General features: G+C 43.6%; 1 protein-coding gene across 4 annotated transcripts in view; it reads left to right on the top strand.

Moving 5' to 3' along the window:
• nrip1b (nuclear receptor interacting protein 1b) overlaps positions 1-24,896 on the top strand; it is a 35,695-nt gene that overhangs the window by 896 nt on the left and 9,903 nt on the right. For 2 of the 4 annotated variants that reach the window (XM_088441092.1, XM_088441094.1), the window contains exon 1: positions 1,269-1,649. The exons of 1 other annotated variant lie outside the window; for it this stretch is intronic. The gene's annotated coding sequence lies outside the window, so the exon portion shown is untranslated. Of the gene's footprint in view, positions 1-1,240; positions 1,650-8,244; positions 8,744-24,896 lie in introns of those variants that run through there. One more of the 4 variants, XR_015868589.1, reaches the window with a different exon arrangement.

Genomic DNA, 24,896 nt, shown 5'->3' with positions numbered 1-24,896 from the left:
AAACGCGGTTATGTGAGTAAATATAAATAGACAACGTTGTGTTTTTCTTCCTTAGGAGAACACTGATGGTCCTTTGAGACATTTTGTCCAAGACCATGTTGACATGACAGACTGCAGGCCGAGAGACTCGATATCACAGATTCGCACAAGATGTTTGCGAGCGAGAAAAAAAAAAAAAGTGCATTTGCAGCATAGTGGTGAGATATCCATCATAACGATCAATTTTAAACTGATCCGAGGTCAATAAAAGGGTCTGTGGCCACATCTGCCGATTGGGAATGACTTCACACTTTAGCAACATGCGTTCACAACCTCAGTTCACTGATCAAGGGCACCCCGCAGCATTTGTGAAGTCCGTCTTTCATTGGTTACTTTGTGCTGAATGCATGCAGGCTATTTCCAAGAGTCAACATACTTCCATGTATAAGAGCGATAATTGACTTTTTTGGAAGGAAAATACACTTTAAGAAATAACAAAAAAATCCCCACAAACATGAGTGATTAAAATAGTTGTACGAAACACCGATCAATTGAAATCTTTTTGTGCAAAATAAATTACAAATGTTTTATAAGAGATGTAAACTATTGATGGATCATTCACAGTGTAGATTACCTTGTCATTTGAAGTAGATTTGATATCTTTTACAAGCCTTTTTCCTTGTACAGTTTTTTTGTTGTAATTATTACATGTGATGATTCCATTACTTTGTATTTACCTACACAAGATACACAATAATTACACAAATATGTACATATACAGTTAATGAGACATTCTAGATAATCCTAGCACATGTTTTGGGAAAAGAAACATGGGCATGGGGAGAACACGCAAACTCCACACAGGAGGGCCGGAATCTGGGATCTCTGAACTGAGGGGGGCAAGCTAAACACTCTGCCACATAATATATAGGTGAATATATAGAAATAACCAACTTAAAATTTCAGTCTCCTTTTCTAGTTTACCTTTTCTTGTTTAAAAGAGACGCAAGACCAAATCAATTACGAATTTCACGGAGTGAAATTTAGAAATTTGGCTTGGTGAAAATACAAATTTGCCAACAAAAAAAGTCACAAAATTGTTGCAAATGTCCGCGTCTTTGTGTGGATGATTCACTTCTTCATATCAGTTGATGACGTCACTGACGTTTCACGTTGTCGAGCGTGTCACTGAGCGACGCGATGCGTAACGTCGAACCGCCTTTGCGCGGTGTGGCAGTTGGGGGACGGGACGAAAATGACCTAATAATCACTTCCGTGTCGTCTGGACTTTATTTTGGATTCCTTTTGCGTGGGTGGTGGAAGTGCGTGTTCCTTTAAGGGTGGTGTCAAAGCAGCAGGCGGGGAGGAGGAGTGTGATTGTCCCCGCTCGGTGCTCCACAGCTAAGGGGACACCGCCAATAAACAATCCGCGCAGACTGGCCACACGCAGCGCACCTCCGTCCGTACAGTTGTGGCATCGAAAGAAAGAAAGAGAGAGGGAAAAAAAAAAGATTCTCGGGGGCATTTCTGGACTATACTTTGATTTCCAAAGCCCGATTCGTCATTTTTTTGTCTGGTGCCAGGAGTGACAAGACTGATGCGTGCTGTTTTCAATGGATTTGCCTGCCCGTGTCGAATATTAATGCGCCTCTGTGGGCTGGACACCGCAGGTAGGATATTTATTATTCACATTCGCATTGGTTAAAAAAAAAATGTTACACGCATATCGTTCTGCCTTAAAATGTCTTTTACAGAAAGCGGGCGAGGTTGATAGGTTGGTTCTGGTGTCGTAAGGCGCGTATGGATGTAGCACCGAAAATGCTGCTTGTGATGAAGTATAAAGCCGCCGATAGACGCTATCTGCATAGCCGAACCATAAACTAGTCCCGATCCCGCTGTCTTTTAGGTGTAAAATGTTCATAGAATGAAAATAAAGCCAAGTTTGGATTAATGCATCGTTAACTTGAAAGCAAGTGGAAAATGAAAGCAGCGTGCCCCTACTGTAACGTTACTGTCACGAATTGATCATAGCCCTGAGCATCGGCGTAGTTTTAACATCGATGCCACTTTACGGAATAATTTATTTGTACGTTAATCCGTCAAATTTGGCTATTTGAAGAATAGTTTATCAGCAGTAGATTATCATATAGTTACGCAAACGCGATCAATGTGAAGTTTTAGCGTCAACATAGGGGGGAAAATAATCAGACAAATGTTTATCCTGCGCTAGAGAACTAAATTGTAATGTGTTGAAAAGCAAGCGTTTCATGTTGATATTTTATCTTGTTATATTGGTTCTAGTCCAGGCGGTGAGCAAACAACGGCCTGGGGGCCCATATGCGGCTCGTTAAATGTTTTTAATCTGGCCCTCAGAACTTGAAGAAATTGCAAATCAATCGGGAGGTGAGTGATAATCTTAATGCCCTGAAGGATAGCGGAACAATCGCTGCTTTAAAATAGAAAAACCATGTTGTCGCTTTTATTTATTTATTTTGGAGTCTTTTCAGTAAATAGTTAAATACATGGGACTTAAAACACTTGTAATGTTTTTGTAAATTTCCTGTTGATAGCACATTTTCTAGATCTTTTTTTTTTCTTCTTCTTATGAGGTGGCTTATCAAAGCACTCCATCCATCTGCTCCTGGTCCAGCCCTTTTGTTAAATTTCAAAACCCTTTGCGGCCATCAAGTCATAAAGTTTGTCCACCTGTCCTAGTCCCTTGCAATGTTTCTTTTGTTTTTTGTTTTTTTGGTCCTGCCATTGTAGGATTTTTACATTGCATGGTGAAATACACCCTGTAATATTTGTGTCATCACGAATTGTTGCCGAAGTTCAAAGTTTTGCGTTGTGCAAGTAACCGCCTTTGACTGGCCTTTGCGTGGGGTTCTGTGTTTTCTTGGCTATCCTGTTGCTCCATTTGACTTTGGCAGAGAGCAGGAGACAAAAGGTCATACGCTGAGGGTTTGCGACAGTTACATTAAAGGAGGCAAAGTACAACTCGGTCTTTGGTTTGAAAAGGGCACATTTGAAAGCCTCCCAGCAGCTGCCTGATGATGCAATAAAAGTCTACAAAGGAATGGTGGATGTTCAGTTAATGCGCCTCCTTTCACAAACCTAATTTGGCATCAGTCAAGTTTAGAATAATGTAGCAAGGAGTCTTAACTTTAAAAAAAATGTGTCTGGGGCTCTACCTTTTAGCCTTTCTTTTGTTGAGCATTTAAGCTGCTTAATTATTCGACCTGACCTTAGATGAGATTTTCAAGGTTGTTCACTTTGCCCTTTGTGGTCACGAGGACCAAAAACCTTCCCGTCCAAAGGCAAACTCACAAATTGTGGACTTTTTAGGGTGTATTTTGGAGTAGCGTGTGCCCGGAAGTTGCTTTTCAGCGGGGATGCTCAATTTGTCGACCGCCTAGCTATTTTGCTCGCCCGCTTTACATCACACTCGAAAAAAAGTCCATTGTTTTTAGCGCCCTAAATCGACAGTTTTAACTTCATTTCAGAACAGCATCGTGTTGTTCACCTCACACCGAGGGCCAAAGACTATCAAGTTGGTCGTGCGCTGTCGTGACTATGCTTCCGGGAGGAACTTCAAAACAAAAGTGTGACAATGCCGTTCGTGTCATGTGTTACATGTACGATAAGTACAGGCTCGCGCACACTTGTCATTTTGAAGGATTGGCCGAGCGCCTCACAATGTTTGGCTTTGATTACGGTACGGTGCCGTGACAGGCATTGCATTGTTCGAAAATACAACAATTGTGTTTACGAATTATTCGGAAATCACGCCTTTATTTAGCCACGTTAGCGCTGCCGACTTGATATTTTTACAAATGTCAGTCGCGAGCTTTAAACACGCAACCAAGAAATGTTGATCACTGAGTCACTCTTGGGTTGAGGGCGAATCTAATGCACAATCTACTAGATCAAGTGTCAAGGCATTTACTGCACTTTTTGATTTATTACAGACCTGGGAGCTGCCCAGTACTGTTTTGGCCACTAAACATTGTTCAAGGGCACTTTGACAGGAGATGTTAAGGAACAGAAGTGCATTCTCATCTTAGAGCACACCAGGGAATCTCACTATCGACCTTTTGACCTCAAGCTCATTTCTCTAATTGTTTAGGCTTTATTTGTACGCAATATGCATTGAGTCAAATGAAATATATGCTCATTTCATTTATATTTGAATACCTCTATTCCTCTCCAGTGTTGTTACTGTAGTGAGATTTATATCCGAATCATAGTGCTAATGTCTTAGATTCTTCATCCAGGACACAGAACTGTACTTAGTGTTTAAAATAAACAGATTACAAAACGGTGGATTGTACTCTGTGTTTAAAAATAAACACTTTACAATACTGTGGTTCCTGAGGTTTGAATGCACTATCCTCAAAAGTTTGTATTGCTTATTTTAGTTGCTAGTGATGGTTAGCAAGCTACAGACTTGCTAGCTGCTACGCCACTTTACAGCTAACACCTGAATTTGAATTTGAATTTTTTTCAATAGTACAGTGGACCCCCAGGTTCCAGCGTCCCTAGCTTACATTTTTTTTCACGTTGCGAGGTGGAATACTATGTTTTTTTTGTCCCCTTGTTACGGCATTTTCCCGCTTTACGGCATCAACAATTCATTTGTTCAAGCATTGGGGTAAAAAGTCTGAAAATGGCTGATACTGAATGATGTTTCACGTGGCAGTAAATGGATTTTTTTTTTACAAGTTTCTAAACTGATTTTTTACAAGTGTACAAATAGTAAGAATGTTAAGATGTTTCTGAAAGCAATACGTTTTTATTATGCTGACATTTTGCTTCTGGAATGGGAAGAATTTGAAGATTCACCAGTGCCCTAAAATTTATTGCATTTTATCTTGGGGCTTTCCACTGTATTCAATCGCAACAGTAATGGCACTCCCCTTTCTCAAAATGCACATGCTGTTTTACAGTTATATTTGGCTTTCACGTTACAAGGGTTATAAAAAAAAAACACAGAAAAAAAGGTGAACTTTTAGCTGAATTGATACTCTTGTGTAACATTCCTCGGAAGATTGCATTGTGGCAAAGACTTGTGGCAGCATTATTTATCTCAGACGATGGTTCTGGCTCCTGTTGGTGCCTCTGTCATGAACAGAAGGCGACCAAAGTCAATGGGACTCATTTTGATGACAAGGCAGGAAGAGCTAAATGCCTTTTTACAGCTATCGCTCTTAGATGCAGGGTGGGATGGTGGAATGCAAGAAAAAAACAAAAGATGGCTGCCTCCACTGCATCTCAAGAGCTACACAAGCCAGGGAACCCCCCTTCACCCTCACCTCCAACCCTGCCGCTTGCACGCTTGGTCCCTCAATTATATGCGAGCGTCGATTATTGTCCGATTGAAATTGTCTTGGATTCTTCAGACGTTGCTCCAACTGTACTGGGATGAGGATGCTTTTAAATCTTGATGGAAGAGACTGTCAAAAGTCAGTAGTCATTGGTCTACTGTGTGACTCACAGCTGATTTTGCCAATGAAGGCTAATTCATGTGCATTTTTTATTTATTCCTGTTCTTTGTTCCGCATTCAGGTTGCTTCTCGATTGACCCCGTGCCTTTCCCAATCAAATTTTACAGTCATGATTCCTGAATAGAGTCACTGACATTTCACACACACACACAATTGTATTTTTGTCAAATATTGAACACTTTTAATATTCTCAAGACTGACCTCAGGACAATGCCCTCAACGCACACTGAAATTTTCTGGCATTCGTCATCCTTGGTCAGCAAGGATCAAAATCAAAACAGACCAAATATATGTATATATAATAGTCGTATACGCATACTAGGCCTGAACCGAAGAAAAAGGGCACGCAAATATGTAAATGGGATGTCCGCCCCGCTTTTCGAGACAACAGGCCAAACCTATACTTATCAAGGCAAAAACGTCCTCTTCTGAACTATTCAACTCGGAATCTCCGCCGTCTCTTTTTGAAACGTTAAAGACCGAGGGAATGTAGGACGGAGGCAGTGATGTGAGAGGAGCTGACTCCCTCCCTTGCTGGGCTGGTGCGGTCGGAGCAGAGGAGTGGAGTGGAAGTGACTACCTCCCCTGCTTCTCCTCCTGCTGCCCTCCGGCTTCAGAGGTGCAGCGGCAAGGTTTCTCTACCAGCGCGATGAGTCCGCTGCAGTCAGACAAGGGGAAGGTCTCGGTTGCCACAAGCAGGCTAACGTCACGGCCGTGACCGAGTGGGCGGGTTGCGAGGGGAATGAGGACAGACGCTCGAGAAATTGGAGGAGGGACACTAGTGTTGCATCTTTCTGATTTTTGTTTGCCCCATCCGACCTGTGTCTGATCTTTTCATAGCGGTGCGAACCACGCAGATCCATTTTTTTCAAATGTGACCCAGTCCGGGTGTGCGGTACCGAATCCGATTTGATTTCTTGACACGCGACTTAAGTCTGAACGACCAGGGGGCGTTCATTCAATTCACAGTTGTGTGACAAACTAGGAGCAAATGTCACATTTCTGTGCTCAAAAGTGGGAAAAAACGAAACATTAGTGGACAAGGCGACGATAACTCAATGAAGGGAGAGCGAGGTGTATTTCTGTCTGTCTTTCTCGCGCTCTATGAGCGCTCTTGGTCACTCTGAGCAAGGGAGAGAGACGTTGCTGGCACTGCACAAAATGGCATGGCAAAAACCTCACCCTTCCCCTCTTTAATTTACTCGCCAGGTACTTCCGTAAACAGGTTAAGATGTCTTAAATGCGCATGCGGGACAGTTTTGAGCTTTTTATCCTTCATACTCAGGTCACATACAGGTCGCATTTATCTGGCAATGCGAACGACCTCAGAAAAATAAATCGTGGCGAAAAAATGTGAACCTAACCTCAATACGTACCTTGTCCCACGTTACGTCAACGGCACGGTGTTAGAAGTCTGGTTGAAAGCTAGAACAATGGGTCACGCAGTCTAGAGAGACAGAGGTCGGCTGTTATTCAACCGCGTCTTATTTTAACCAGTTTATGTGCCGGGAGTGTAGGGGAGAAGCTGGGGGCTAAGTGAAAATGCCACTCATTCCCCAACAGTCCCTGGCCTCTTCAAGGTTAGTGGCTTGTCTTTGTAAGTTGAGGGATTGATGCATGAGGCCGTCCGGCGCTAAATTCAAAGTCCAAGGCTGTCACTGGTCGCAGTCCCCTCCCTCGCACGGTCGCGTCCTTCCCAACTTCTTAGCGGTCCGTCCTTTTGAGAACCTTGAGCAGCCTGGGCAAGGGCGGGCGTCGTGTCTGGTGCAGTGAGCCCGTGCAGGGAGGGCAGGGCAGCTTTATGTAACAATTCTGCGTGAAACATGGCTGTGTGACTCCCTTGACACCCCGACGTGGAGAAGTGCGCAGCTTACAGCTGATATACCCCCGCAACGTCACACCGGGCGGGAGGGGAGGGGAGGGGCCGGAGAGAGATGGCCGCAACTTAATTATATCCTTCTCTTTCAGAAGCTTTCGTTTGAAATTAAATTTTCCTGAGCAATTAACTAAAGAGGAGTGTTCGGAATTTATGAATGAATGATGGATATGTTGCAGCAGAGAAGGGGGGCGGGGGGGCATGGATGGATATGCATTAAAGGTGGCCAGGTTGTGCCTGCAGGATTTATTCCCATGAAATAAAATAAAACGTGGTCAAATTCAAAAGTTTTCAAAAAGTGAAAGCTGGTCCAAGGGATTTGTAAGCAAGTGCAGAAGCATGGCGCCGCCAATGGTTTTGACTGGCAAACCCGTTGGAACATTTGATAAAAAAAAAAAATAATTACCTCGTAACTAAATTACACTTATGGAGTCATTAAAAAACTAATTCAGTTACTTGTCACCCCCAACTGAGGTGCGGATATTGGGGAGTATCAACGAAGGTCGCGACTCTTTTCATCACAGCGAGATGCTTTCCAAGAGTTTGCCAAAATGCGGCCTGGCGTCTACCAGCACTGCTCTTCGGAATTTGCTTGCGACGAGAAGGAAAAATCAAAAACATGAAAAAATATTGACGAAAGTTTGCCAGTGTTTACCCCAGTCCTCAATTATTTTTATTAAACCCCCCTGTTCCGTGCCCACCCCACTTGCGGCGTTGAATGTAAACAATATAATTATTGAAAAATGTGTATAGGTATACCTAAAATTGTGTCCTTTGTAACATTCAACAAAAGAAAAAAAAAGCTAACTTTGAAGCCCAAATGTTCAGCCTGTTCCATGTTTATTTGTGTTTACAACACTGCTCATTTCTATTGCCGTATTTCAGGTCCTCCTTTCTTTTGTGAGCCACAAGCCCACTCGAAATCCATGAAGCTAGGTGACAATATTCAACGCGTCCATTCCAGAGCGGAGCAGACAGACGGACGGAAAAGTGAGTTCAGAAGTCCAGCTTTCTCCTCAAACCGTTAAAAAACAAAACAAAAGAGGCCCATTTGAGGAGGAATGACCGGCGGCAGCCGTATGACCTATTACTTAGGCAAAATGGACCGGTGACCAGAAGATTGCTGGCTCATACTCCACTCACCCTCTGCCCTTGAGCAAAGGCAATTAACCTGAATTCCTCCAGTAAATATCCAGCTGTGGAAAAGGAGCGAGATGAGCAAGAGTGATCACTGTGTAAGTGACTTTGAATGAAAGTGTCCACTAAGCAGGAAGATTAAAACAGATAATCAAATTAGAGCTTGTGATTTCAAGCTATGAACATGTCAGCCCTATACCCTCTTTACTGTCTAATTGTGCTCTTTTACACTAGGCGGGAACCGACTTTTCCTCTGGCGTTACAGCTAGTTTGTGACCTTGACCCGATTCTTGAGGAGGCTTTTTAAGTAACTATCCTTCTTTAGGAGGAGATCCAATCATGCGCCCCCCCCCCCCCCCACCCCCCTTCACGCCATTAAACTCTCCTTGACCTTGTATGCTTATAAGGATGAAGGGTGCTGAGACCCTTGTGATGGGCAGCTTTGCAGCTGTCACTCAATTGAGTAATCTGTCCCAAGGTCAAAAAGGGTTGAGGTCACGCCAGACTTAGCAAAGTATCTCCAACAATCCCCGGCCTGGTGTTTAATCGGGGCGCTCCGGGCTACAAACACCCATTTTACCAAAATGATTAGCTGAGTAGGGGCACTCATCTTTTCCGTTTTCGATCACTGAGAACGGCAGGAAACGTTTGTTTGGCGTCCGCGGCGACGCATAGGCTGAGCTGTCTCTTTTAGCTGACTTGCCTTATTTGTCGTCTGCGCCCTCTGCCTGCAGCTGCTCGGCAATCTCAACCCGGCCGGCTCGCCGTCTCCTTGTGGAGAATGCTACTGTCTCCGGGTTTTTTTAAGCGCTGCGCAATAGCTTGTCTGCCACCTATATATTTACCGTATGGCTGGCTAAATATGATCTTCTCCTTACACAAATCAGTTCAGCTCCAAAGTTGATTCACGTCTCTAAAATCACACGCGAAACCAAAGTTCAAAACGCAGTTGGACATAACGGGGCCCCGACCTACTTTGTAAGACTAAAGCATAACTATATACAGTAAGGGAGCGGCTAAATGGATTAGCGCCACGAGCGTGTTGCTGTTAGTCTGCCTTTGTTTACGTTAACAAACCGGGAAGCGCACCCTATATTTGCATTATAGGAAGCAGCTCAACTCAGTCCCAGAGACAAACTCCGTCCCGTGTTCCAATATCGCTGGTAATCCTCACTTCTTTGGCTCATTTTTACTCTTATGTTCTACGGGTTGTTTATTCTGTCCGAAATGTACGTTCAACGTGTGTCCCTGGTTCAAGCGTCACTCAATTTGGGTTGTAGAAGGAGCTATAATACAGAAAAAACCCGTATAATTTGCATCGCGATCTAGTTGCACACTCACCTACACATAACCCCGAAAAGAGGAAGTGTCCCACTTTCATAACGGTGTTTACACGTCTCGGGCCAGTACCGGCATAGAAACTAGACGGATGTGGTCCATTCAGAGCCTCTTTCGTTCTAATCCACCTTTTCTCCCATTCAGCCTTGACCTTGGCGCTTATGAGGAGGGAGGGCTTGACCTACATCAACCCTTTTAACTGGAACTAGAAACCCAAGCAGCCTGTAGTGAACAAATACGCCCAGCGCCTTTTCTGTTTTTTAAACAGTCATTTTGGTTGTGTCTGGTTTTTATTTTTGTTGGACTTTGCACTAAGTATAATAGAGGAAGGCTTTTCCGCATCTCTGGCAGAAAAGAAAAATAGAACGGCGGGCTCCAACACGTTTGTGTGCACCGGGTCATCATGAGCACGCATGAGCTTAACACTGTGTTGGTGAGATTTTAGCGGGAGGTCAAACTTCCTCTGGGTTTAAAAGCAGGATGTCAAACAGTTGCTAATGCAAATAAGTACATAGTGTATAAATGTACGCACTAGCGTCTTTATGTGTTATTTACTTCCTCATTCATTCAGTTTTCCCTAAAAGTACAGGACCACGCTCCCCTCTAGCCCTCCCCACAAATTCTCCATGGGGTTCGGGTCTGGAGACTGTTTGTTTTTTATTGTTTGTGTGTCTGCAATAAAAATTCTGTTTATTTTAGCCAGAGATAGACCAGCAATTATTAGCCAGGCCACTTATCGGTGCCTGTTTGGTATCTTGACAAATACTAGCATCCATTCAAATAAACAAACAAACAAATCTAATGACCAAAATTACATCAATTTAAAACTTGTGTTAACTTCTGGGAACTGTTTATTAGAAATGCGGGAGTACCATGTGTTGGTATGGGGTCTGATGCCATATTTCAGGGTTTTAGTACTTGTGATTGAAGTCGATATTTGTAACAGCTGTTCTTTTGTTGCCGTTTTACGATCACAAATTACAAACTCAAAACATTGAACTTTTGTCATTAATTTCAGAACATTTGAAAGAAAAAGCGACATCGGAATGGATGATTATTTTTTGAGTCGGAATTGTTTGTGGGGGGAGGTTTTATATTTCAGTGCCAATGGTATTGGTATTTGGTATTGGTATCGCGTCTGCTCGATCTGAGTACTCGCATTGTTATCGGATTGAAGAAAGACGTATTGAACATCCCTGTTATTTATTTAACTTTCATTTAACTTTTTATGAGATCGTGCTGACTTGGTAACATGCTGCACCTTTCATTTTTGTTTGAAATAAAAAAAGTAAACCAAATTCAAACAATTCTGTTATTTTGACATTTTTGAGAACTTTAGAGAATTTTACATAAGTTTTTTAGACCTGCTGATGGCCCTGAGAGCATACTCAGCTTTTTGCTAGAATTTTACAGCAAATGTGTATGTTATATTTATATGAAAAAAAACATAATTTTCAAAAGTGTTGAAAAAGGACATTAAAAAAATGAACTTTAGGCAAATGTTAACGGTGGTTTGAATAAACATACGCTTAGACATTTCAACAAAATTGAGTTGTAGTTTGAATGGAAAGAAAATGATGGCAATATTTCCCCTTTTAACTCCCAATTTAATTAATATCGGCTCCGGAATATTGGTTATTGGCCTCCTTGATTACTAATAATCATTATCGCCTTGCAAAACATAACGGCTTATCTCTACTTGAACAGATCTTAACCAGGGGAACCAATAATCATGGAGGGCAGTCATTTTGTGCCGGGCTGTGCTTGCAATGAATATAATAAACAGTGATGAGCAACCTATTTATAATTAAACAAAAGAGGTTGCCCACTCTGCACAATAGGTCACTTTTAAAAAGTAAAGGATCTTTAAAAAGCTATTTAAATGCCACTCCTGTACAAATAGATCTCCTCAACAAAAGTTAAAGAGTGGTTGCTAAGCAACATTGAGGCCCTATTGAATGATGCTTTTTGCTTGACATTCATATTTTAAAGAAACAGTCAAAGGTGTCGGTTTGTAATTCAACAATGCGTTTGAGAGAATGCACACAGCGGATTACGGGGGACTGCGGTTCTGCGGTCTTTCCATTTTCTGCTCGAAAGCTGTTACAATACGAACGTGCCAGTCGACGAGACCCGTGTCAATTTATGGAGGGATTACAAAAGCGTTGCATGAGCGAGTGCAAGCTTAATGAGTGCGGGGCTCGCATGAGAGAGCCGTGCGTGATCAGAGCTACATCATGAGATGACCAAAGCCGCACACGGGCATTCAAAGAGGGCCGGTGTCATGCCAGCAGGCCAAGCCCCGCCTGGCTCAACCCGTCCCGTAATGTCTCTCCTAGCCAAGGATATCATCATTCGTCCTTCCGGGATGACATGAGGTACCTTCGCGGTTGTTAGAAAAAGCACGGCGGGGGATCCTTTTTCGTTGTTCTGAGTAGGCGGCGAGACAAAGGCTACCTAGAAGAGATGTCGAAATAAGGAGATGGTTGGACGGCGGTTGCTGTATTAAGGCGTGGGATGAATTTTCTCCCAAACATCCAGCAGGCCAGCTGATAAGGGTCAGAGCTATTCCAAAGGCCGCAAGAACACATCAGCGAAAGATCTGGGAGCCCGCCTTTTCAAACTCTTCTTTCTTTGTCTTGCGCTCGCTTGTACTGTCTCCCTCGATCACGCTCAGTAGAACTCCTAGCACGATCTTAGGAAGGGGAGGGGAAGAAAAAAGTGGGTCAGGGTGACCTATTTTTTTTTTTTTTCTTTCTCACAGTTCACGGAGGCAGAGGGTGGCGGCGTTATCGTCAGTTAGACGAGGAGCGGGGCCTGATGGGGAGGCAGGGCCTCGTCGCTAGACGCGGCCGCTCAGAACTGGGTCAGCGGCAGAGGCTGCGTCTTGTAAACGGCTTGTCATAGTGGGCAGAAAAGCTGCAAACGAACCATAGATTATACGCCCCGAGCTGAGCGCCGAGGTCTCGTTGCGCTTCAAAAACACACGCGCGCGTATAAGCCTTACAGTACGGCGCGGGAGTCTCTGAAGTATTGCCTCCGCCTTTGAGTTCCTCGCCGGCCCTCTCGGTCTCCGGTAATAGCGTTTGATTACTGCAGTCAGACCTGACAAGCTCAAAGCCCCCAGCTGCATACGCTTTTAAGTAAAGGATCTTTTCACATTTCAATTTCTCTGACACACGCTTGGCTGTTTGCTAAATTTAGCCCGCTTCATCCCAGATTTGCCCCACTTTATTCAGGTCAGGTTATTTACTGTACCAAGTTCAACCGTGGTTTAGACGCAACGATGCAGATTCTTGCTGCAATTACCAATTTGCGAAATATGCCAGGAATTGATTTCCTTGTAGTAAGATGTCCTGAGTTGTTTTGCTGCTTTCTGCAACACGTTTCTTAGTTGGTTCCTCCCCTCTATGAGCCTCACTTTCAAGAGGATGCAAAAACAAACAGCTACAACATATACAACGCAACTTTACTCAGGGTTACTCACCCCTTCACTTACATTTTTGCTTTGTCCACATAAATAACTGATGAAATAACATTAGAAATATAGTAGTACTGTGCACCGTCTACTAATTTAAGTTTCTGGTTTTTGGCTGCTGGGAAAGTTGAGACTTAAAGGGGACGTTTTTTATTAAAGGGGTAGTGTGTAAGATTTAGATTTTCATTACGGCCAGCAGGAGGCGCTGCAGGTGCTGCATTTACCATTGTCCGTAGCTATAACAAACATGGCCGCCTCCGGAGAAGTGCCAACTAGACCTGTGATTATATTTACAACATACTGGTAGTCATTAGGAACACATTAATTTGCAACTTTTTGAAATTTACAATCATTTAATTTATTCTTACTGAAAAACGGTCAAAATCTTACACACTGTCCTTTTAAAAAGGAATAAATTGAATGATTGTAAATTAAAACAAAACTTGCAAATGAATGTGTTCTTAAAGGGACAGTGTGTAAGATTTAGACCACTTTTTGATTGCGGACAGCAGGGGGTGCTGCAGGTGCTGCATCTAAAACATACTGTTAGTCTGTAAGAACACATTCATTTGCAGGTTATTGAAATGTACAATCATTTATTTTATTCCTTTTGATGAAATACGGTTTAAATCTTACACACTGCCCCTTTAATGACCAACAGTGTGTCTTAAATATAATCATAGGCCTAGTTATCATTAAATTATATTACATGGCGGGGTGGCACGGGAGGCGGCCATGTTTGTTATAGCTACGGACAATGGCAAATGCAGTACCTGCAGCACCTCCTGCTGTCCGTAACAAAAAAATCTTACACACTGTCCCTTTAAGGATGTCGTTGATGTAGAAATCTGAAAACGGGACGCTTTTGTCCAACATTTGTATATTTGTCAGTAATTCAAAACCAAATCTCCCCGACATATGCCTCGTTTCAATAGAGCATCACAGTTTGATTTGATCAATTCATCGACAAATCTGAATATTTACTGTTGACGAACTGAAATTTTGAGGAGTCGGGCCATTCCAAATCTAAAAAGGGTCATAGTGCTCGAGTGTCGGGATTCATTATCATCAGTTGAGGAATAAGTTGTCGATGAATCTTCGAAGGAATTTTCTTACTGGGTTCGACCCTCTCCCTAGCAATAATCGCCGTCGTCGATTTGTAGCAAGACCCCCCAACTGAGGCTCGTTCTTGTGTTTGGAGCGATGCAATTTTCAGGCGGTAGCGCTTACTCGTGTTTCACTATGTGGAACAAATCTGCCTGTAATGAATCTCCCAGGACACCGGCGCCTCCACAAACAAGTCTGCTTTTTGGGCTCCTCGGCGATGAAGCATCTATGGCGGGCCGTTTCGGTCTGTCCCTCTGCAAGCATAAATTAGGTATACGTACCGGCCTTTATTTCATGTTTGCTCTCTTCAACAACACCCCCATTAGCAAAGGTGTTAAACTAACAAACAACTTAATGTCCTGGGGAAGGGCTAAACATGTTGGGAGGATCGGATTAGCGGCGAGACTCGGGCTAGCGCGCGCACTGGAGTCACAGGCCCTTCCAGTGCTCTAAGCACGACTGCCCAATGTTATTCTTAGCCCCAGAACTTCATGTGTGCGCGCGAAAGCCCCTTAACGCGGCTAATTGAGGAGACCGCTCGTGGCTCACGTCACTCATCGGCAGCTTCTCAACAGCATACGCGCCGTCTTTCTTTCCGATTCGCGACAATCTGGCCGGGAGCCGGCGCTCTTAATTATTCGGCAAATTTTTCTATTTTGTGATACGGCGCCACCTTTACTAGATGATTTCCTGGATGTGTGAGTTTGACACGGATAGCGTTACAGTTTGCAAAGGTCAGCCTTGGAGACAGGCGGTGGGCAGTCTCGGAGTTGCCGATCCTCCAACACTTAAGCTGGACGCCTTGTAGTATGACGTGCGTTTGCCTCACGAGGAAATCGTTACGCTCGCTTGAACTTCCAGTCGCAGGGTATCGCGATATCGTCATGCTGATAACACGGCCGCCGTATGTTTTTACAATAGTCTACGCTTAGCTCTTGTTTACCAGTCTGACAGGAGACGAGCTGAGCCGAGCCAGACTTTGGACTGCGTGTTTACACTGGAGAATCAAAGTCCTTATGGGGACGCGGCAGGTCAGCCTTCAGCTTGTCAAAACACCGGGCCTAAGGTGAATCAACCCCTCCACCTTCAACCTCAACCCAATTTTAATTGGAGCCTTGTAATTGGCTGCAAGGCGCTTATTCTCAGAGGAGAAGCTGGCATGTTTGTTGGGAAGTAACAGGTCACCGTGTGCTGGTGACTCAGAACGCAACAGGGAGGAAAGAGTGCCTGGAATTTCCTCGCACATAAACACTGGTTCTGCACTCATCGTGCAGGTGTATCCCATCAGGCCAACCGCTTCTTGAATGCCTCAAGGATGCTGCTTGGAGGTCCAAAGGTGGATGGGGCGGCCGATTTGTATTTTTGCTACTGGTCTGAAAAGTTGAATTTCTCTTTCTGTCCAATGGAGAGGTTAAAGATGTAGCGTCCTGATAAACGCCTTCCCGGGAAAACAGATAAGGACTCTCTTAGATTAACTAAAAGCTGTAGAGAATAGGTTGGGGGAGTGAGAGGAAGACCGAGATGTCTATCAGGCTTTTTTTTTTTTTTTTAGATCCAGTTCAAGGGCGCCTGTAGGCGAGGCAGCTCTCGCTCTTTCCGTGCCAATGCTGCTGTTCAAGGTCATATGAGCTAGCCCTGTGACATTAAAGAGGAACAGGAAAGGGGAACAGGGAGGAGGGAGGGGGTTTGTAAAACTATCAACCACAGACATGTGCATGCACACGCCCTTATACGCAGCAACACAGATTGAGCTTTTAGGTGTGCGAGGGCTGTCAGGGTCTACTATGGATTTCAGAGCCCGTGAGTGTTTTCGTTGCACATACTCGGGTGGATATACTGTATGTACGTATGGACCAGTTACAGTATAGCTATATTGAGCGAGCAGGTATTTTTAGTCTTTGGCTTTTATTAAGTTATACCGTTAGATGTTTTCAGATTAAAAGTGATGTGTGATTTATCACACATACTGCACTAATAAACGACCTCACCAAATGTGTACCTCGTATGATTCAGCCATTGGACAGATTGTATGGAGATGATCACAACAGCTGCAGCCAACACTTGAAGAGGATTTGTATAAGAATGTAAATCAATAGGTTTGTGACGTATAAACAGGCAAACTTAACAATGTTTAGAGCTATCAGCTCACTGATTTCAACTGCGCTATCTTGTCATTCATAAAAATATATATACAAGATTGAAGTCAACAGGGCTCGCTAAGGGGAAAAAAATCACTCCAAATATTTAAATATCGATTGCCCAATGCAACATATGACAATTATGAATTTAACTATTATACTTAGCATACTTTTCAGACTATAAGGCACATCAGATTATAAAGCGCATTCTCAATGAACAGGCCCCCTTTTTTTGTTTTATGTTTTCCATCTACAGGGCATACTGAGACATACAGGTGCATTAGGTGCACATTAACTTTTGTTTTTTGAAAAAATTAAAAGAATTTAAGCGTGTTTTACAGTCCCAAAAATTGTCACATTTATGTCTGCTGTTTTGGTCTATTTTGCTGTATGTTTTTAAGCAGGTGGTTCATGGCCTCGCATCAACCTCCTTGATACAACCGTCACGTGCCCATGTTATGTTCTGTTTACACAGAACTAGCTAAACCACACCGCACAAGTGTCATGTACATGTCTAAAGGCTACGAAATGGCCACATGCAATGGGAAGTCTGTGACTCCTGATTTGACTATATACTTACATTTTTGTGCTCACTTGTATCTGTGTGGCTCCAGTGGACTACTGCACTTTGACTATGCATGGGCAATTGCATGGTCTGTATGACATATCCACTTGTTTTGCAGTGATTCCAGTGCAATTTGTTTTGTGTGTGCAAGCAATGTAGATCGATTAGCAATGAAGAAGACGATTAACCCGACTGCTGTAACTGTGTTATTGTGATACAAAAATGGTAAACAAACAAGAAATAAAAGAGCGGATAACCGAGTGGCTGTTGGCATCACTTGAGAGCGCTTCTCAAGAGCTTGTCTTTTGCATTTTGCCAACAGTGTTAGGCTGAGCTTTTTCATCACAGATGCATATCAAATGTTTATGAGAGTTATTCGAGACTTGTTCCTGTTACTTAGGAATCATGCGTATTTGGTGAATTTTATTACAGCTGACAGAGAATAAACTGGTTCACAAAGTCTTTGCAGTTACAGAATTGGCAAGGACTAGGACATGCAAAATTTTAAACATGCGTATCCTTTGAAATACAGTGGACCTCCGGTTTACTCTACCTTACTTTTTTTCCCCTTACGATGTGGACCGCAGTGTTTTTTTTGTCCCAGCTTTACACCATTTTTTTCACCTTACAACACCTCAAACATGGCAGCCAGTGTGGGCGCACGTCTTCTAGGGGCAACGCGCTCATACGTCATTACACGCGTAACTGTTTACTCTAATGCTGGTCTGCTATTGGTCGGCGGACATGGGTCACAAAGATGGCTGCCCAAAGACTTGATCTCATTTTGAGAGTGCTTCCAATATGGTAATTATTGTTCATTTTAGTGCTAGCTAAATCCAAACTTTAATTGGTTAGCCATTGGTCCCAAGATTGCTAGTGATGTTAGAAGTAAGAAGGCGAAACAAAGCTGGAGATAATCAAGAAATACGAAGAAGGCTAAGCTACCCTCACTAGTGAATATGGCCATAACAAGCTCCTCACTTTACTTAAAGGTAAATAAATCCTTTCTATGTGTTTTATTTATAAGTAGCACTTACTATACAATTTTGATCGAAAATTTTCACATGTATGTACAATTTAGATGTTTTTACCAAGGGTTTTACTAGCTAATTAGCATAGGTTTGGATCGCCCGCCCTATGGCGAATTCGCCTTACGATCCCAACCGTGAAACGGATCGGTCTCGTCGACCGGGGCCCCGCCGTACGTGACGAATGCAAAAAGGGTGTTAGAAAAATCTTCAACTTGACTAAAATGTATCTCAAAAATGTTGATAAAGATGATAGCGTCTGATTATTCCAGAAATACCTATATAATGACTTTGAACTCCGACTACACTTTGACTATTGAATATTATGACCGTTATCCTTTCCGGCTCATAGAACATTCCCATCCACTGTGTTCAATCTAGTTAAAGTCCCTATGCACTGTACTCCAGTCTCTACTCAGACAGGATTTACTGGATAAGTGTCCCTCACACTCGTGATGCAATCCTTCTGACCATCAACCACTCAAAGCTGGATTTGAAGTGCTACTGAACCCTCATGAACTTAGGGAATATAAGGAGGAAAAGAGTCTCCTGCCCGCAGTGGCTCCCCGCCCCGAGGTCTTGAATCAGAGCCCTATATCAACCTAGCTGGCATTGAACCATTCTACTGCTTTCCTTTGATTAAAGTAAATAAGACCATTTGACTGTACAATCAATAAGTACAGGCTTGAGCAATGAATTTCTGTAACGTGGATCTTGCCGCGGCGCTCGTGCGCGGAGTCGTCTCGGTATCTTTTTTGCTGATTAGTTTCCCCGTTGCTCAAAAGGGATGTCTGTTTACGGGTGATAGATGATCCAATTAGGGGGTATTTGTCAGTCATTTCGGTATCTTCCGCAAGTCAGAGAGGTTTGGTACGTGTCGATCTGATCTTTTTTCCAATGGCCAATCGCAAGCCGGACCGAGCGGCTCGGGTCCAAATAGCGTCCAGCCGCGGCTGAAGGATTATCTATTGCGGCTTGTCGTTGCAGGTAATGCTCAACATTTGCTTCCTTTTGTCAAAAGTAATCCCCTTGACTTAAAATGCCATTGCGCTATTGTGTACCCAGAATGTCCAGGCACCTTGCTGCCCCTTTTGTTGACGGGCCTCGGATAAGTCATGAGGGTCATTCCGGAATTGGAATGACATTTGGGCTTGGGAAAAAAAAAAAAAACCTTTGCTGATTTTATGCTAGATATTCATCAGGAATACCTCATCGTTTATCATAGGCTAGATGAGTCAGAGTACAGATCAGTGGTATGGTTTGATGATTTTTATCAAATAGTCACAGGTAATAGGGTTGCTAATCTGTGCTAATGTTTATCTGTTTAGCTAGCGCTCACTGCTGAACAAGATGAGACGTTGCCTTGTGGTGTTTACTACGCATAGCTGGGTTGCATGAAGTAGAGCGAAACGAGTTCCTATTTTATCAAAATATGAAAAAGGACACACCTATGCTCTACATATTCTTTTGAGAAACTGTTGAAAGAAGTCAAGTCCAGCGTATCATTTTATTGACTGCGTTCTTCAACTTCTATCCATCCATTTTCCATACTTGCTTATAGCATGCTAAAAATGTTATGCTAACAGGGTTGCATGCATGTTGTACTTTGTTATGTTCATTGAAACGAATGTTCCTACAGTCACAAGAGACAACAATGAAAGAAATAATACAAAAAAAATGAAATGTATATTCCGTTTTTTTTGTTTTTTTTAAGATTTGGTCCTTACAAGGGTGTGTGACATAAGAAAAATGTGATTTTTGTGGGTAATCCAGGCTTAGCTAGTGTATTCAAAACTATTTCTTTTCAAGCATTCTTTTCCCATTTTTTTCGATTTGGTCTCAGGACAAGTAAACTCAGTCCGAAACTGCATGTTTTCGTATTTTCCGTAGAGCATTTCAAATTCGATGGGTCGGATGTAAAACTCCGAATCCCGACACTCCGATTCTGAGATGACCCTGACACATGCCTAAACCGCAGCTGACCCCGCAACTCCTTCACAGCTAAACAATACATCGACGCCTGCAGCCGAAAGCGCCGGGCCCCCTTTTGCCCTCCTGTGGACAGTAGGTTCTCGCAGTCCCCCTCCTTGGCTCCCTATGTAATGTTCTGTTGTGCGTGTGGGTGTGTGTGACAGCTGCCTAATTGGGCATTCTCCCCTCGTCGTAGCGCCCGCTCTCCTCTCTCTCCTCCCGGGCTGGGGCTGCTGACGAATGGCAGCGGATTACAGATGAGGACACTGTGACCCGCCTGACCTTGCTGCACAGCCGCGGGGGAGAACGAGGCGGACGGGGAAGGGGAGGGGAGCGGCAGAGCGCAAGGGGTGGGGAAGACGGGGTGCGAGGACCGCAGAGGGGCGGAGCGAGCGGGGGCGGGCACTGCGCTCACAGGTGGGAGGAGGGGTATCGGGTCAGCGGAGGACGAGGTCGTGCAAAGGTGGGGGAGATGTGAGAATGGGAGGGGGGCTGCCAGGTGGCTGCGCTAGGTGGGTGATCAGACAAATGACAAGTGTAACATGACAGAACCTGCCCCCCTCCCCCCAACTCTGCCCATGTCAATATGTCAAGGGCATGCGCCCCCAGCACTGCGGCAGCCCCCCCCCCCATTTTTTTTTATTCATAACTATGCTTGCCCCTCCACTGATCCCCTTAAAAAAAAAAAGAAAACTTTTTTTTTTTGTGTGTATCAGCTTGTACACAACTCCTGGCTTGCATTCACCCCTAGCCCCGACATAAGACAGTCATAAGGCGAACCTTTAGCGTGGTGAATTTCAATTTGCGTAGATATTTCCATGCCCCCGCCCCCATTCTCTGAGACTGTCAAGGTGAGGTTGCGTCCTCTTGTTAGGAGCGATTAATGGCACTCGTTATATACATAATGAAATACGGCTGCCGATTCCTCACTCCCTCAATGAAGCTCAACACTATCGGTTGAATTTCTATACATAATGTACGCGGTTTTCTACCCACAGAGTTTCTTCTTCATTCCAAATTTTGACACGCGCCATACCACGGTTCACTTTGTCTGATAAGAGACGGGCTGCTCATGCCGAGTCCCATTTTGACTGGCCGAGTAAATTTAGATTTAATCTTCCCTGCGTGTGTTCTTTTATAACCGAGGAATGCTCACCTAATATTAGCTTGCAAAGTCGACCTTGTTGTCGCGCGTTGTCGTGTGCACGCGTGTTTCTAGGCCTCTGCAGACAATCTTGTAGGTTTGTATGTAACACCAGTCACTGCCTGAGTCAAGCTGTGCAAGCTCTTTTAATCCCATGCCCCGGTGCACGTAGGCTTGATTAGTGGCAGCAGTTATCTGTGCAGAAGACAGCTCGCCCCGCTTTAGCATTTGGTTAGGTCTGGGGCACGGGAGGGCGGGGTGGGGGGGGCCAGTCATGAGAAAGGTGAATGAGGAGGGGGGGGGGGGGGGGGGGGGGGGCACGTCGGATGGATAGTGAGAACAAGGAAAAGAGGGGAGGGAGCAAACCTGATTAGTATTCTAAAGGAACACTTGTGCCAGTAGAGCAAATTGATTACTGCACTTTACCTGTATCAGCCTCCACAGCTAAGGATGACAAGGTACCCCAGCATCATGTGTGTCTTTGTTCACCTCCCAACCACGGTAGAATCGGAATCTTAGCATTCGGCTCAATAAGAATTCCTTTTACCTGTCCTCTAAGCACATTTGACTTTGATTACCGTTTTTTTTTTTTTTTTTTTCTCCGCTCAATCTACTTCATTACAGGAAAATAATTGTCTGCTTGAAGTGGCGGGTGCTGGCCTCCTCCGACACGCTGTATGATTTAAGGGTGGAGGACCGTCAATGGGGAAAACTCGAATCCGGAAGTCCTGGCTGGGTGCTGGACATCCAGGTGAAGTTGTTCACAACTTCAAACCCTCCTAGTACAGGTTTACTTTTGCTTTGGAAAAAAAAGCAAGATGTTAGGCAGCACGGTGGAAGAGTGGCTAGCACATCTGCCTCACAGTTAAAGGATCCAAGTCCAGCTGGGTCCGGCCAGCCTGTCGGAGTTTGCATGTTCTCCCCGTGCCCGCGTGCTTCTCTCTGGGTGGCGGACAGCGGCTTGCCTTTCTCGGTGAAAACTCTGATGTAATCAGATTGAAATGTAAGCGCATTTTTCAGTTTGTTTATCGCTCCACATCGCAAATTAAACCCAGATTCTGACACGTACTGTATGCCACGCTCATTTCATGACCGAGCTGCAAACTTGAATTCAAAGAGTTCTCCCACCCGCTTAATAATTTAGATTGTGTTGGAGTGTCAGAAAAATAGGGCATTCTTTCCCTGGTTTGGAAAGCTACTGGTGTATGAGTACTGGGTCAGGCTTTGGGATCGGACGCAGCACTAATCTGATTGAAGTCGCCTGTTCGTTGGCTCGGGTTCAACTCGTCTTTGCCAGCTGGATCGGTGCTGCTTGAGACTTTATTGTTAAAGGTTACCCGTAATTGTTGCATACTTGATTGGGTTAAATGTATCCAATTGAATTAATGTAATAGTATGCCTTTAACTAGTAACTAGGACTCTTCTTTTTTTTTTTTCTTCTTGTGAACGCATTTTGTTGGCGATAAACACATTCAATCCCAGAGATTTTTTTTTTCAAATATTTTTCAAGATCTTCAAATGCAGATTCTTCTTTAATTGTTTCGCTAAATGAGCATCTGAAAAACAGCTGGTACTAAATTAATTAAGTGATGATTACCTTAGGTAATCGGGTACTAACTTTTTACGTCAGTACATAAAGTAATCAATAATTTAGTATAATCCATCACTTCGGTACTTAATTACGTAAAGTCATGGATTTGGTATTTATTTCATTCATCGTACCAACCATTTTAGACCATGGTTGTTACTCGGTGTCAAACTCGAGGCCCGGGGGCCGCATCCGGCCCGCCACATCATTTTATGTGGCCCGCAAAATGCTGGCTGAACTAGCGAACTTGTCTTCTCAAAACCAACAGTTTTTTGTTCCCAATCTGTCTTTTGAGTAGCGTTTACTGCCTTCTGATTTCAAAACTAGGTAAGTGCGTGACAAAAACTCTTAAAACATATTCCGGCCCTCTCACAGGAGAGGATTACTTTAAGTACTTAAGCACTAAATTAATTCATTGTTAGGTACTGAAGTACCTAAATTGGTTCCGGACATTTTTAGACCACCTTTAGCCAAAAACGTGAAAGAAAAAAATACAGCAAGTACCCAGAATTAAAAGACTTGAAATAAAATGTACAAGTTCATGTCTTTGGGATAGAATGAGCTAATCAAACCTTCTCTATCACCCGGAACAAGGTCAACTGGAGCTTTTTAAAAAGGCAAAGTCATTGTGGAAGGACGTCCTTGGTCTTTTAGACCCTGTCGCATAGCATACTCTTGAGCGCATCCCAAATTACTCACAGCAAAAGGGGGAGGAAAAAGCAATACTCATAAAGATGGACATCTTGCTGACTCATGGCAGAAGGCCTCTTAAGGGCTGATGCCAAGGATATTATGAAAATGATTCATTAAAGGCCAAGGATTTGAGCTGGTTTTACCTTGCTTTCAGGGCAGCCTGGCAGTGGGACATTTGATCTCAATTGCAAAGTGGCCCGTTTCCCTCACACATCACTGCCGCAATCCGCATCCAAATGCCTCGCTCTGGCTTTTGGCGTTTTTGGCTACGGGGCAAGCAGCTGTCCCTATTTCCAAGCTTTGCCGTTTACAAACGGAAAATGGTATTTGGATCGGAAGGGAAAGGAGCGGCGTTTTGGAAAGGCGGCGTGAGCAAAAGATCACCTCGGAGCTCAATAGGAATAAATCGGCCGGAGATTGATGGCGGCCACGGCTCATTAGGAAGGAATGCGCTGGAGTTTAATTGATGCGCTAATTTGCCAGCGCTCAGGAAATGGCCCTTGGGTGGGTCTTACAAACGGTACACAAATATTTACTCGATGTAGGTATAAATATTTTTGTGAACCAGTCGAGGAAGGTAAGCGCTTGGGAATTTGGGGCTCTGTGATGTCACCTCCGCCTGGGTCACATGACTCATCTCTGTGCGTCAACTGACAAATGTTTACTTTTAGGCTACGTTCACTTTACTGCCTGAAGTGAGCCAATTCCGATTTTCCTAAATAATTGTTTCTTAATAAAAATGTTGTTATCGAGTGAGCTCATTCAATCCCGCGGTCGTAATTTTATGTTTTCTAGTCCAAACATTTGAGGTCAGCTGCTTTTCTTGGGACGTTTTCAAGTGCTAGGCTAAAAGAGAACGTCTGCTACTAAAAGAGTCGTCGACAAAATATGATGTTTTTTACTGTTAAAGGGACAGTGTGTAAGATTTAGAGCGTTTTTCATTTTCAGCAGGAGGTGCTGCGGGTGCCGCATTTACTATTGTCCGTAGCTATAACAAACATGGCCGCCTCCGTACAAAAGTCACCCCCCCAGGTAATATAATTTAATGATTACTAGACCTATGATTATATTTGAAACAGACAAGTTTTTACAATAATTTATTCCTTTTTAATGAAAATTGGTCTAACCCTTACACACTGTCCCTTTAAAAGCCTTTTAAATACCGCAATGTAGTTAGTACTACCGAAACGTGTTTTGTAAAGCGCTCATCCGGCAATTTAAATTTCACAATTTAGCTTATTTTCAAGTGTTCATTTTTGAAAATGACAAATTAATCAAACGTAGTTCTATTTAACGCTACTTTAATCATATTTCGGGACTGTCAGGTTGACTTTGATTCATGTTAATACA

The sequence above is a fragment of the Hippichthys cyanospilos genome, chromosome 18, assembly GCF_059441005.1.
Source record: "Hippichthys cyanospilos isolate Australia breed blue-spotted pipefish chromosome 18, RoL_Hcya_1.0, whole genome shotgun sequence".
Lineage (NCBI taxonomy): Eukaryota > Metazoa > Chordata > Actinopteri > Syngnathiformes > Syngnathidae > Hippichthys > Hippichthys cyanospilos.
Note: the sequence above shows the minus strand (reverse complement) of the source record. Positions and strands in the feature narration are given on the sequence as shown.